Source organism: Erithacus rubecula, assembly GCF_903797595.1.
Source record: "Erithacus rubecula genome assembly, chromosome: 28".
Lineage (NCBI taxonomy): Eukaryota > Metazoa > Chordata > Aves > Passeriformes > Muscicapidae > Erithacus > Erithacus rubecula.
Window position 1 is genome coordinate 1,086,076 of NC_136680.1, and position 14,242 is coordinate 1,100,317.

Genomic DNA, 14,242 nt, shown 5'->3' on the forward strand with positions numbered 1-14,242 from the left:
GATTGTCATCCCCAGGATTGTCATCTCCAGGATTTAATTCCCAGGGTTGTCATTCCCAGGATTTTCATCCCCAGGATTGTCATCCCCAGGATTTAATTCCCAGGGTTGTCATTCCCAGATTTTCATCCCCAGGACTGCCATTCCCAAGATTCTCATCCCCAGGATTGGCATTCCCAGAATTGTCATCTCCAGAATTGTCATCTCCAGGATTTAATTCCCAGGGTTGTCATTCCCAGATTTTCATCCCCAGGGTTGTCATTCCCAGGGTTGTCATTCCCAGATTTTCACCCCCAGCGTTGCCATTCCCGTTATTGCCATTCCCGGATGGTCCAGCCCCACCTGGCTCAGCGAGCTCTGACTCCATTCCTCCCTTCCCTCCACCAGACACCTCAAATCTCTGGAAAATCCCCCTTCCCCCCTCCCGTGCCTCTGGCAGCTGCTCCCTGCCCGCCCCGGCGGCATCATGGAGGGAGAAGAAAACGAGAAGAAAAAAAAATCCCGGCTGGAATCTGCTGCCGACACCGCACTCACCTCTGCTGGGGCTCAGCGGGGAACAAAGGCGATCCTGCCTCGATCCCAGCTCGGCATTCCTCCTCCTCCTCCTCCTCAGCAGGTGCAGCCCCAGCGCCGGGATGCGGATGGAGGAGCGCGGAGCTGCATCCAGGCCGGCCGCGCCCGCCGCAGCCGCAGCTTTGCGGATTTCTGCCCGAGAGGGACGGATCGAGGTTATTTCTGCTCCTCCATGGCCGCTGCTGCTCCCTCCCTCCCTCCCCTCCCTCCAAGCTATTTTATTATTATTATTATGATGATGATTTTCCGCCCGCAGCTGGCTGAGCCGGCGCTCCCCTAAGTCAGCTAATTCCCCGCTTTTGTGTGCGAGGGCGGCGAGGGGGGTCTGGAGGAGGGAGGAGGGAGGAAGAGGAGCCCGGAGCATCCCCCGGCTGTGCCAGCCCCGCTGCCATTGGCCGCCAGCCTCCAAATCTCTGCCCGCGGGGCGGGGGCGCTGCCAGCGCCGGGCTCGGCTCGGCTCGGCTCGGCTCGGCACGGCTCGGCTCGGCACGGCTCGGCTCGGCTCGGCACGGCTCGGCACGGCTCGGCTCGGCACGGCTCGGCTCGGCTCGGCACGGCTCGGCTCGGCTCGGCTCGGCTCGGCTCGGCTCGGCTCGGCTCGGCTCGGCTCGGCTCGGCTCGGCTCGACACGGCTCGGCTCGGCTCGGCTCGGCTCGGCTCGGCTCGGCTCGCTGGCAGCCGGGGATGCTGCTCAGAGCGGGAGGCTGCGGGGTTCGGGCATCCTTCACTGGGAAAGCGGAAAATGATGCGGGGTTTGGGGCATCCTTCACTGGGAAAGCGGAAAATGATGTGGGATGAGAGATTTGGGATTTGGGATTTGGGGGCATCCTTCCCTGGGAAAGCAGAAAACGCTGCCGGGGTTCGGGTATCCTTCACTGGGAAAGCGGAAAATGATGTGGGATGAGGGATTTGGGATGTGGGTGTATCATTCACTGGGAAAGCAGAAAATGCTGTGGGATGAAGGATTTGGGATTTGGGTGCATCATTCCCTGGGAAACCCGAAAATACAGTGGGATGAAGAATTTGGGTGCATCATTCCTTGGGAAAGCAAAAAATGCTATGGGATGAAGGATTTGGGTGCATCCTGACTTGGGAAAGCAGAAAATGCTGTGGGATTTGGGATTTGGGATTTGAGGGCATCATTCCCTGGGAAAGCAGAAAATGTTGTGGGATGAGGGATTTGGCATTTGGGGGCATCATTCCCTGGGAAAGCAGAAAATACTGTGGGATTTGGGATTTGGGTGCATCATTCCCTGGGAAAGCAGAAAATGCTGTGGGATGAGAGATTTGGGATTTGGGGATGAAGGATTTGGGATTTGGGGGCATCATTCCCTGGGAAAGCAGAAAATGCTGGGGATTCCAAGCTTAGAACTCTCCAAATTTCAGCCTGAAAATCTTGCGAATTTTAGCTTCAAACCCCTGGGAATTTCAGCTACAAAATCCTTAAATTTTAAGACCCTAACCCTGGGAAATCCTGCCCCAAAACCCCCAGGAATTCTGGCCCCAAAATCCTGGAAATTTTGGCCTCAAAATGCTGGAATACTCAGCCCTAAACCCTGGGAAATCCAGCCCCAAAAAGCCGGGAATTTCAGCCCTGAAAATCTGGGAATTCTAGCCCCAAAATCTGGGATTTGCAGTCCAAAAATCTGGTAATTCCAACCCCAAAATCTGGGAACTGCAGCCCAAAAATCTGGGAATTTCAGCCCCAAAATCTTTGGAATTTTAGGACCCCAACACTGGGAATTCCTGCCCCAAACCCGCAGGAATTCTGGCCCCAAAATCCTGGGAATTTCCCAAAATCCTCCGTCCCTCCCGGGCGCGGCGATTCGCGGCTCGGGCTGCAGAGGTCCCCGCGCACCAGGAGATGGATGCAGGAAAAAATCCCCGCGGGATTTCTCCAAGGGAAAAAAACCAAGAATTGTGAATTTACCCCCAACCGAAGGCGGCTGCTCCTGAAAGAAAAACTCCTGCTGGTTCTCCCTGCAGAATTCCAGTCTGGATGGGGTGGGAAGGGATTTAAGGATCACCCAGTGCCGTGGATGCTCCAATCCCATCCCTGGAAATTCCAGGGAATCTCTGGGAATTCCAGCCCAACCCTTCCCAACATCCCACCCGAATTCCCCTTTCCCAGTTTGGAGCCATTCCCTGTGTCCTGTCCCTCCATCCTTTATCCCAAAATCCCTCCCCAGTTCTCCTGCATCCCCCTCAGGCTCTGCAAGGACCCTCAGGACATTCCCATGTTCCAGCATTTGGTCACCCTTAATTAAAAAATTACCTAAAATATAAAATTTCTCCTCCATTTAAAGCGAATTTCTATGTCTCCACTCATGCCCAATCCACCTCTGGCTCCAATCCCTGGATTTTCACGGGCTGAAATTCAGATGAAACATTTGTTGTAAGGAAAATAAAAGTTATTTCGGGTGCTTTGAAATTATTTACAACCAAAACCAAAAGGAGTATTTTGGGGATGAAAAGCTGCAGCTTTTTATCGAGATATGCTTGAAATTAAACGCTTTGCCTTTTATTGAGCTGTGGCATTTCCCAGCTGAAATCTGCCTGCCTTTAATTAAAAAAAGCAGGGGACCACAAGAGCCTTCAAAGATTTGCAAACCCAGAAATGTTTTATTTTGGGGAGAACAAGATGTTTTCTTTGACTCCACTTAAGGGGGAAAAAAAAAAATAAATCCTGTTTTGCTGGGACAAATGGGAAGGTTTCATTCTGGGTGGACCTAAAGGGGAAAAATCTTGGTTTTCTTAATTTTTTAATTGAATAACGGGGTGAAAATTGACTCTGGAGAGAGAAATGAGTGGGTCCCATTTTAGGTTTGAATCCTTAAATCAACCCCCAAAAGCATCTGGGAGAGATTCTGTGCCCAGCTCTGATTTTTGGGGTTTTTTCATTCCCAGCTCCCATTTTTTGGATTTTGTTCCTTTCCCATCTCCTATTTTTTGTGTTTTGTTCCATTCCCAACTTCCATTTTTTGGGTTTTGTTCCCTTTTGATTTTTTGTGTTTTGCTCCATTCCCAGCTCCTGTTTTTGGGTTTTGTTCCCAACTCCCATTTTTTGGGTTTTGTTCCCTTCTGGTTTTTTTTTTTGGTTTTGTTCTATTCCCAGCTCCCATTTTTTTGGATTTTGTTCTGCGTCCAGCTCCTGTTTTTGGTTTTTTTTCCCAGCTCCCATTTTTTGAATTTTGTTTCATTCCCATCTCCTGTTTTGGGGTTTTGTTCCCTCCTGGTTTTTTTTGTGTTTTGCTCCTTTCCCAGCTCCTGTTTTTTTGGGTTTTGTTCCCTCCTGTTTTTTTGGGTTTTGCTCCATTCCCTGCTCCCATTTTTTGGGCTTTGCTCCATTCCCTGCTCCTGTTTTTGTGTTTTGCTCCATTCTCAGCTCCTGTTTTTGTGTTTTGCTCCATTCCCATCTCCCATTTTTTTTGTTTTCCTCCATTCCCATCTCCCATTTTTTGTGTTTTGCTCCATTCCCATCTCCCATTTTTTTTGTTTTGCTCCATTCCCATCTCCCATTTTTTGTGTTTTCCTCCTTTCCTAGCTCCTGTTTTTGTGTTTTCCTCCTTTCCCACCTCCTGTTTTTTGTGTTTTCCTCCTTTCCCACCTCCTTTTTTTTGGGTTTTGCCTTTTTTCCACCCTTTCTGCTGGAGACCTGGGGCTGCAGGGTGGATCCTGCCCCTGAGGATGCTCCTGGATCTGACAGAGCCCAGCCAGGAGCTGCTTTTGCTCTTTTCTTTTATCTTCTGCTCATAAATATATACTTTTTTTCTTTTCTTTTATCTTCTGCTCATAAACATTTCCTCCCGCTGCTCTCCAGGGTGACAAATCCTCCTCCCAACCTTTCCCAACCTTTGGGATTCCCAGGAACTCACCAGGTGACACAGACTCAACCTTGGCACTGATTTGGGAGGTTAATTAGGGAGGGTTAATTAGGATTCTGCATTTCTGATTAATTCCAGCCAGGTGTTCACAGTCCAGACTTTAAAACAACACCAGCCCCAGATTTTGGGATCCTCAGCCAGGCCTCCCACTGCAATTCCAAGAATGGATAAATATTTGCACCTCCCTGCCTGGGAGACACCTTGGAGATTTGGGGGGGGGTCCCCCAAGGGAAAAGATGAATTTCCTGGGGGGCAGAGCTGCTCCTTCTGCACCCTGGGTGGTCCTGGGCAAAATCCTGATGTTTTGGGGGCTGGGGATGAAATCCCAGAAAATCCAAACACTGATGTCCCACAGCAAATTAATAGGATTAATATGCAGAAGCTGATTTAGTGTTTATTTTTCAGCTTTAATTATATATTTTAAGACTGCTGTCCATGTGATTATGCATTTTTTGGATTTTTTTTCATGCTGTTCAGGAGCTTTGCAGGTACCATAATTGGTGGATGTTTAAAATGTTACCACCCACCTTTATTTTGGTATTTTCTATTTTAGTTTTTCTTTTTTTTTTCTCTTGATTTAGCACAATTTATGTTGCAGTGGCTCTGGAAGGGTTTTAATAAATTGTAGAAAACCACTTAAAAATGGCTCATTTTGTGCACTTGTTATAAACTAAGAAATACACAGAAAAAACAGCTAAGGGTGTGAAGGAGCAGCAAAATATGGAGAAAAACAATTAGAAAAGCAAAATATGGAGAAAAACAGCTAAATATGGTTTGGTTGGAGTATAGGATGCAGAGTGGGAGGATGAGGAAGTGAAATGCAGAATTCAGGGGGGGTGCAAAGCCCATTTTTTGGGGTGCCCTGAGGGAAGGCTCAGCCACCCCAGAAATTCCATTTTATTCTATTTCTTCCCCTAAAATACTCCTGAGGATTCCAGCTCTGGCTGTGAGTGAATTTCTGCCCTTCAGCAGTGTGTGATGACCAAAAAAAATTTGTGTTTGTTTCCAGATCAGGGTAATCCAGCTTTTCCTTCACACCTGGGGAATCCCAGGAATTCAGTTTCCTGCTCTTCCACACCTTTGAGCATAAATACAATTTAAAAAAAACCTCTAAAATCATCCAATCCAACAGCTCTGCTGGTGCTCCCCTGATCATTTTCAATTTTTAATTTTTTTTTTTGCCTTTTTTTTTCCTGTGTTTGGGTTTGAAAAATCTCATGGGGAGCTGCAGAACTCATTCCACTGAAACCCACCCAGGGTTGTGATTCACTGGGTTCAGGGATGTCTGGGCTGCACAATCCCAATTTTTTGGGGGGCAAATAAAGAATCCCACATGAGGGTTTTTCCCTCCAGAGTGTGCAGGAGCTGCTCTGCCCCTCTGGGGAGTCTGTGCTGCATTAAAACTCTCATAACAACTTCACAGGAGTTCCCACCTTCAAGTGATCATAATAATGCTCATAAAGCACACTCCAGAGTGAAGTATTTATGAATTATTTGACTTAAAGTAGGGAGGAAATAAAAATAAAAATTAAAAAACAAAAAAAAAAAAAAAAAAAAAAGAAGAAGAAAAAGAAAAGATCTGGGCTGAATTAATAGCTCTGGGAGAGCCATAAATTGAGAGGAATCATATTGCAGAGGGAAATTCTGTGTGTGCAATAAAAGCAACTTTTATGGCCCTGCTGCCTAAATTTGCTTTGGATGTTTTTAAAGCAAAGAGCTTGGAAAAAAAGTTTATAATTTTTTCTCCTTTCATTTTTGTATTGCCTGGAAGAGAAACTCCAGGCACGGGGAGGGAGGGACCAGGTGGGAGCAGGTGAGGAGGGAGAGCAGGGGGAGGGTCCAGGGGAGAGTCTGAGCCCAGGTCCCATTCCCTGGGGGCAACAAATGGGATCCCAAATCCAGAAAATGGGATCCCAAATCCAATGAATGGGATCCCAAATCCAGAAAATGGGATATCAAATCCCTGGTGAAGGACTGGGGCAATAAATGGGATCCCAAATCCAGAAAATGGGATATCAAATCCAGAAAATGGGATCCCAAATCCAGAAAATGGGATCCCAAATCCAGAAAATGGGATATCAAATCCAGAAAATGGGATCCCAAATCCAATGAATGGGATCCCAAATCCAGAAAATGGGATATCAAATCCCTGGTGAAGGACTGGGGCAATAAATGGGATCCCAAATCCAGAAAATGGGATATCAAATCCAGAAAATGGGATCCCAAATCCAGAAAATGGGATCCTAAATCTAATAAATGGGATCCCAAATCCAGTAAATGGGATCCCAAATCCCTTGAGAGGGATCAGGGCAACAAATGGGATCCCAAATCCAGAAAATGGGATTCCCAAATCCAGAAAATGGGATTCCCAAATCCAGAAAATGGGATCCCAAATCCAGAAAATGGGATCCTGAATCTAATAAATGGGATCCCAAATCCAGTAAATGGGATCCCAAATCTAATAAATGGGATCCTAAATTGAATAAATGGGATCCCAAATCTAATAAATGAAATCTCAAATGTAATAAACGGGATCCCAAATCCCTGGTGAAGGATTGGGGCAATAATATGATCCCAAATTGCTGGTGAGGGAATCAGGACGATAAATGGGATCCCAAATCCCTGGTGAAGGATTGGGGCAATAAATGGGATCCCAAAGTGCTGGTGAGGGAATCAGGACAATAAATGGGATCCCAAATCCCTGGTGAGGAGGGATCAGCCTGTCCAAAGGATCCCAGAGCTGCTCCCAGTGATGGGGAAGGATCCCAGAGCTGCTCCCAGTGATGGGGAAGGATCCCAGAGCTGCTCCCAGTGATGGGGAAGGATCCCAGAACTGCTCCCAGTGATGGGGAAGGATCCCAGAACTGCTCCCAGTGATGGGGAAGGATCCCAGAGCTGCTCCCAGTGATGGGGAAGGATCCCAAAGCTGCTCCCAGTGATGGGGAAGGATCCCAGAGCTGGTCCCAGTGATGGGGAAGGATCCCAGAGCTGGTCCCAGTGATGGGGAAGGATCCCAGAGCTGCTCCCAGCGATGGGGAAGGATCCCAGAGCTGCTCCCAGTGATGGGGAAGGATCCCAGAGCTGATCAGGGTGATGGGGAAGGATCCCAGAGCTGCTCCCAGTGATGGGGAAGGATCCCAGAGCTGATCAGGGTGATGGGGAAGGATCCCAGAGCTGCTCCCAGTGATGGGGAAGGATCCCAGAGCTGATCAGGGTGATGGGGAAGGATCCCAGAGCTGCTCCCAGTGATGGGGAAGGATCCCAAAGCTGCTCACAGTGATGGGGAAGGATCCCAGAGCTGCTCCCAGTGATGGGGAAGGATCCCAGAACTGGTCCCAGTGATGGGAAAGGATCCCAAAGCTGCTCCCGGTGATGGGGGGAGCCCCCAGCCCCGAGGGGGGGCGCAGGGGGGGTGGGGCTGTTTTTGGGACGTGCCTCTGAGGGGTGACCCCGGCTCAGCTGCACCTTCCCCGTCCCTGCAGCTGGGGAGGGCCCGGATCTGCCAGGAAACCTCTGATTCAGGCAGCAGGAATGCAGACACCATCCCTCCTTGTTTGGGGGTTTGCTTTTTGGGTTTTTGTGGTTTTTTTTCTCCTTTCCTACATTCCAGGATCAGGCAGAACAACCCGAAGCGAAGCCCCAGCTCGTCAATCCCTGCCGGGACCCGCAGGGATTCCTTTTCTTCCCTCTGTCAAATCCAGCTGTGAAATCCATCCCAGCACGTTTGCAATGGGGGAACTGGAGGCTCTGGGTGCCGTTCCTGGGATTCTCCTTTCCTGGGATTCTCCTGCCTGGCAGGGCTCAGGCTCGGGGCTGTGGAGCTCTGGGATTTGGGATGAGCTCCTGGGGATATTCCCCAATCCCCCAGGGAAGGGAGTGAGCAATGGGGGAGGAGAAACCGTTTGGGGTTTTCTGGGAATTCCAGAAATCAGCTGGGGGTGGAGGCACCTTTGAAATGTTCAGGTTATAAATTCAGCACCCAAGGGGGTGATTTCCTCGAGGGCTGTGGGATTCCCAGAACAGCAGGAGGACAAGGACAGGATGACAAGAGCATCACCACCACCATCATCATCATCATCATGGAATCTCGTGGAATTTCACATTGAGTGGCAGTGGGGACACTCAGTCCCAGGCTGGATTTGATCTTGCAGATTTTCCCAACCCTGATCATCCCAGGATTCTGTGATTTTCAATCCTCACCAGGCTCTGGTTTCAGAAAAGAGATTAAACACGAGAACTGATTAAATACGAGAACTGATTAAACACAAAAACAGATTAAACACAAAAACAGATTTAAACACAAAAACAGGTTTAAACACAAAACCAGATTAAACCTGGCACTGAAGATGTGGAGTTGGGATCACACAAAGCTGGAACCCCCTGGGCTGGGATCCTCCATTCATTAATGAGAGAACCAAAATTTAACACCGAGCAAGTTGATTTCTCTTTGCTGCTTGGGAGACTTTTTAACCTTAAACCAGACATTTCCAGGTCTGGCTTAAATTACATCTCCACAGGCTGTCATTAGAGAATAAAAGGAGCAGGTAATTTTAACATTTTTGAACAATTGCCCAGATTAATTTTTTTTTTTTTTTTTTTTTTTTTTTTTTTTTTTTTTTTTTTTTTTTTTTTTTTTTTTTTTTTTTTTTTTTTAAAGAAAAAACCTCAGGGATGCAGAGAGGAAAGCAGGGCTGGAATGCTTTGATTTATGAGCAGGGCTGGGGATGCCCGGGGAGGAGCAGGTCCTTGGACAGCGAGGGAAGCTTGAAAGCCCCGACAAAAATCTTTGTGGTCAGAGGCTTCCAGCGCTGCTCTGATCCCTCTCTGATTATCAAACAGAGCCCAAATTCCTTCCCGATGACACGGAGGAGGCAGAGCAGTCGCTCTGATGGATTCAGGCTGAGGGTGCTTTGGGTTTTGGGGGAGGGATTCCGTGCTGGGGTGACTCATGCAGGTTCCTGCAGAGCTCGGGGTGTTGTTTTATTCGTGGCCATTGAACCACGGGATGGCTCGGGAGGGATCTGAAATTTCATCTCGTTCCAGCCCCTGCCACGGGCAGGGACATCTCCCACTACCCCAAGCTCCATCCAGCCTGGCCTTGAAGGAGTTTTTAAGGGTTGGAATAACTTCCTTGCCCGTGACACATTTTCAGAGTATCTCCATCCCCCAAGCTGGGAGAGAAAACCCCAAACAGCAGCACAGTGTGGAGCCAGAGCTGTTTGGAGCTTTTTCCATTTTCCAGGAGGGGGAATAAAGTGGGAAATGAGAGATATCAGCTCTGCTCAGAGCTCTCCAAACCTGGAGGAGGCAGCAGGAGAAACATCCATTTCCTCCTTCAAGGAGTCTTTTTTTGTTCTCTCAGCTGTGCCTCTCTGCAGCCCCCAAACACCAGGGATGGGCTGGGGAGGGTCTGGGACTGGCAGCTCCTCCAGGAATGGTTCAGAGCAGCTCCAGGGAGGGATTGACAGAGCCAGAATCACAAAATCATGGCATGGTTTGGGTGTGTCCTGGTTGGAAGGACAGGTGTCTGACAATAAAGGCAGGAACTTCTCTTTGAAATTGAGAATGTAAACCCCACTCCTCCAAATTATTATAATTTGAAATTAAGGGGCTCTCAGATAAAGATATGGGAATAGGAATAACAGTTCTTTACTAGGAATATTAAAATAGAAATGCAGTATTACACAGAACAATCCCAACCCTGCCAGAGTCAGAATCCAAGCTGACACCCTCAGTCAGTCAGGGTGGTGGCACAGTCCCATTCCATGGTGCTGCATCCTCCTGCAGGGGCAGATGTGGCTCAGCTGGAGCAGTGCTCCTGGAGAAGGGGCAGTTTCCTCTGAAGCTCCAGGGATGATGTGGAAGGGTCTGGTTTTCCTCTGGAATCCAGTGGAAAGATGGAAACTTGGTGTCCAAAATCTCATTTTTTTATCTGGGCAGGAAAGGCTTGGCTCCTGCCCTGGCTGGAGCATCTCCCAGTGGGATGATGGAATTTTATCAGCCATGCACTGGGACTCACTGGCCATGAACAGGAGATATCTGCTGGAGGGAGGATGGGCTGTGGGAAGATAAAGATGATTGCCCAGCTGGTTTAAAGATGGCCCATTAGCAGAGAATGTGTGCCAGGAGATCAGGGACACTGCCACACCCAGTTTGAAACAATGGCCCATTAACAGGAGATATCTCCCACAGGGGTAAGAATCTGCCACACCCAGTTTGTAACAAGGCCCATTAACAGGAGATATCTCCCAGAGTGTCAAGAATCTCTCCCACACCCAGTTTAAACAATGGCCCATTAACAGGTGATACCTCCTGGATGAAGGTGGGTAATGAGAAAGATAAAGATGATTGCCCAGCTGGTTTAAAGATGCCCATTAGCAGATAATCTGTGCCAGGAGATCAGTGTCCAACAGAAGGTGACAGAATTCACATTTCTGGCCACATCAACCCATCACAATGTGAAAAGACCCTAAATCTCCTCCATCCCCCCCTGCCCTGGGCAGGGACACCTTGCAGCTCACCAGGCTCTGCCTGCTGCTCTCGTTTCTGCTGGAGCTCAGGAGAGTTTGGGGCTGTGCCAGCCCGTGCAAGGAGCTGCCCTGAATCAAATCTCCGTGCAGACAGACTCTGGTGGGGCTTGTAAAACACTGAGCACCTTCTTGGCAGAGCTGCAGTAAATAAGAGTGAGTAAAAAAAAAAAAAATTGGCCTGGTCTCCTGGGAAAGGAGAGCTCCTGGCTCAGCTCATTTCCAGCCCTGTGGAAAAGGGTTTATGGATGAACTGAAGGGGAAAAAATCCTGAATTTGATGAAGTAAGAGGAATATGGCCCAGAGGGTGTCTCTGTGCACTGGGAGGTGACCTGGATGTGTCACTGACACAGGGCAGGGTCACCTCCCCCTGTCCCAGGCTGCTCCAGCCTGGCCTTGGACATTCCAGGGATCCAGGAACAGCCCCAGCTGCTCTGGGCACCCTGAGCCAGCACCTGCCCTCCCTCCCAGGCAGGAATTCCATCCCAAAATCCCTTCCAGCCCTGTGGGAAACCATTCCCTGTGTCCTGTCCCTCCATCCCTTCTCAAACTGGCAAAGTTTGGCAAAGTTTTGGCAAAATTTTCCCTGGTCCAGCCTGGGCAATGCAGGACTCTGTCCTAGCAAAGCCCAGCCCAGGCTGCCTTTGATGATGCCTCTGGTGCAGCCAGATGTTCCCACAGCTCAGACCCAACACAGGCACCAAAAATAAGATAAAGCAAAAATAATTCCCAATAAAATTCACCTCCTAAAGGCAATAAATAACCCAGAGCAGATGCTGGCTGCTCTCAATGGAATTATCCACCAGCAGGGCTGGGAGGGAGAACACCAGCCCTCACTGGGAGCTGGGGCTTCAGCCCCTGCCAGTTTTTGGCACCAGTTTCCCCACCCTGCCCCAAATCCAGGAGCAGAACATCAATCCAGCTGAGCTCTGCCCCAGGGCAGCTCTGCAGCCTCAGGGCTCTGCTGGAAATGGGAATTTTATTCTGTGATACCCAACAGCAGAGCCTTGAGGAGCTCTGAGGTGTGAGAAAATGTGGGCAGAGAAAATTGGAGTGATTTGGGGTGGAAGGGAGGTTAAATCCCATCCAGTGCCACGGCAGGGACACCTCCCAGTATCCCAGGATGTTCCAAACCACATCCAGCCTGGTCCTGGGCACTGCCAGGGATCCAGGGGCAGCCACAGCTGTGCCAGGAATTCCAGCCAGGATGGACCACACAGGACAAACCTGAGGGATGGTTTGAGCAGGGCTGTGCTGTCCCTGCTGCTTGCCCACCCTGGGGGCTTCCCCAGCAGCCAGTGGCCACTCCTGGAGCTCTGTAGCCACAGCTGGTGCTGCTGGGGAGCTGCTGGAATGGGGGGCAGTAAAAATATCCCTGGAGGGGTCAGTTCCCTCAGTGAATCCCTGATTCCACCCCATAAACAAAGGCAGGCTGACAAGAGCAGCAGATGCTCCCCCCAGAGCAGCCCCTGCACTCCCAGCCCCATCTGGAGCTCATTGGGATGCAGGGATGGGATCCAGCTGAGCTCGGGGATGGAGCTGCACAAACGGGGCCCAGTTTGGGCTGGGACTGGGGTCACGCCCGTGGAGACACAGCCTGGGGGGTTTGGGGACAGGATTTGGGCTCCAGGGTCCTCGTGGGGAGGTGGGCACCAGGGGTTTAGGGATGTTCTGCCTCATTCTCTCCTCACTGCCACCAAATTGAGCCTCAACCCTTCAAACCCCAAAGTTTTTCCCTCCTGAGCGATTCTCAGCCACTTTTTGGGGTTTTTTTTTATTTTTTTTGGGGTGGAGACTCAGTGCAGACAAGTGACAAATCACCCTTAATCCACCTGAGCTGTGAAATCTCCTGGTAAATCCCCCCCAGCCCTGCTCCCCTCGGGGCTCCATCAATCTGGGTGTCCATCTGTCTGTCCTTTGGGAAAACCTCCCACAGCTCCCCTGTGCACCCCAGAGGGGTCAGAGCCCTGGGCAGGGCAGCTCCCAGTATTTATATGCAAACCCATTAGCTGGGAACATTTATTTTTTCCCTTTCTGGGTTGGAAAAGGAGGCTGGGGGTGATGGGGAGGGGTCTGGAGCTGCCTCTGAAATTCCCTGGGATTTATCCAGCACGTCCTTGATGCCATGGAGTGAGAAAAGTGGGAGCTGAAGGTGTTCAGGGAGGGGAAAAAAGGAGCTGAGAACCTTCCCTGCTGGATTTGAAACCCAAAATAAAAACTCCCAAACTGAGCTGGACCCCTCCTGCCTGCTGGGGGTCCTGTCCTGCTCCAGGGTGGATTTTGGGGCTCCTGTCCTGCTCCAGGGTGGATTTTGGGGGTCCTGTCCTGCTCCAAAATGAATTTTGGGGCTCCTGTCCTGCTCCAGGGTGGATTTTGGGGGTCCTGTCCTGCTCCAAAATGAATTTTGGGGCTCCTGTCCTGCTCCAGGGTGGATTTTGGGGCTCCTGTCCTGCTCCAGGGTGGATTTTGGGGGTCCTGCTCTGCTCCAAAATGAATTTTGGGGCTTCTGTCCTGCTCCAAAATGAATTTTGGGGCTCCTGTCCTGTTCCAGGGTGGATTTTGGGGGTCCTGTCCTGCTCCAAAATGAATTTTGGGGCTCCTGTCCTGCTCCAGGGTGGATTTTGGGGGTCCTGTCCTGCTCCAAAATGAATTTTGGGGCTCCTGTCCTGTTCCAGGGTGGATTTTGGGGGTTCTGCTCTGCTCCAGGATGAATTTTGGGTTTTTTTGTTTTTTGTTTTTTGTTCCTTTTTTTGTGGGTTTTTTTTTTTTTGGTTTTGTGGGGTTTTTTTGGTTTTGGTTTTTTGGTTTTTTTTGTAGCCCTGGGCTATGAATTTATTGTATCCCTGGGCTCTGGATTTTCTGTAGCCCTGGGTTATGGGATTTTTTTGGTTTGGTTTTGGGGGTTGTTTGGGTTGTTTTTCTCAGGTTTTTTTTTTTTTTGTTGTTTTTTTTTTTTTTTTTTTTTTTTTTTTTTTTTTGTTGGGGCTTTTTGTTGGGTTTTTTAAATATTTAAATAACTTTGGGAAGCTCCAATTGATTTTTCTCACAGGGAATTAATTTTGAGAACTCCAAGTGATTTTTCTCACTGGGAATTAATTTTGAGAACTTCCAAATGATTTTTCTCATTGAGAAATAATTTTGAGAACTCAAATTGATTTTTCTCACTGAGAAATAATTTTGAGAATTCCAAATGATTTTTCTCACTTCCCAAATTCACATTTTTCCCCTGTGATTGCTGTTTCATCCTAAATCTTATTTTTC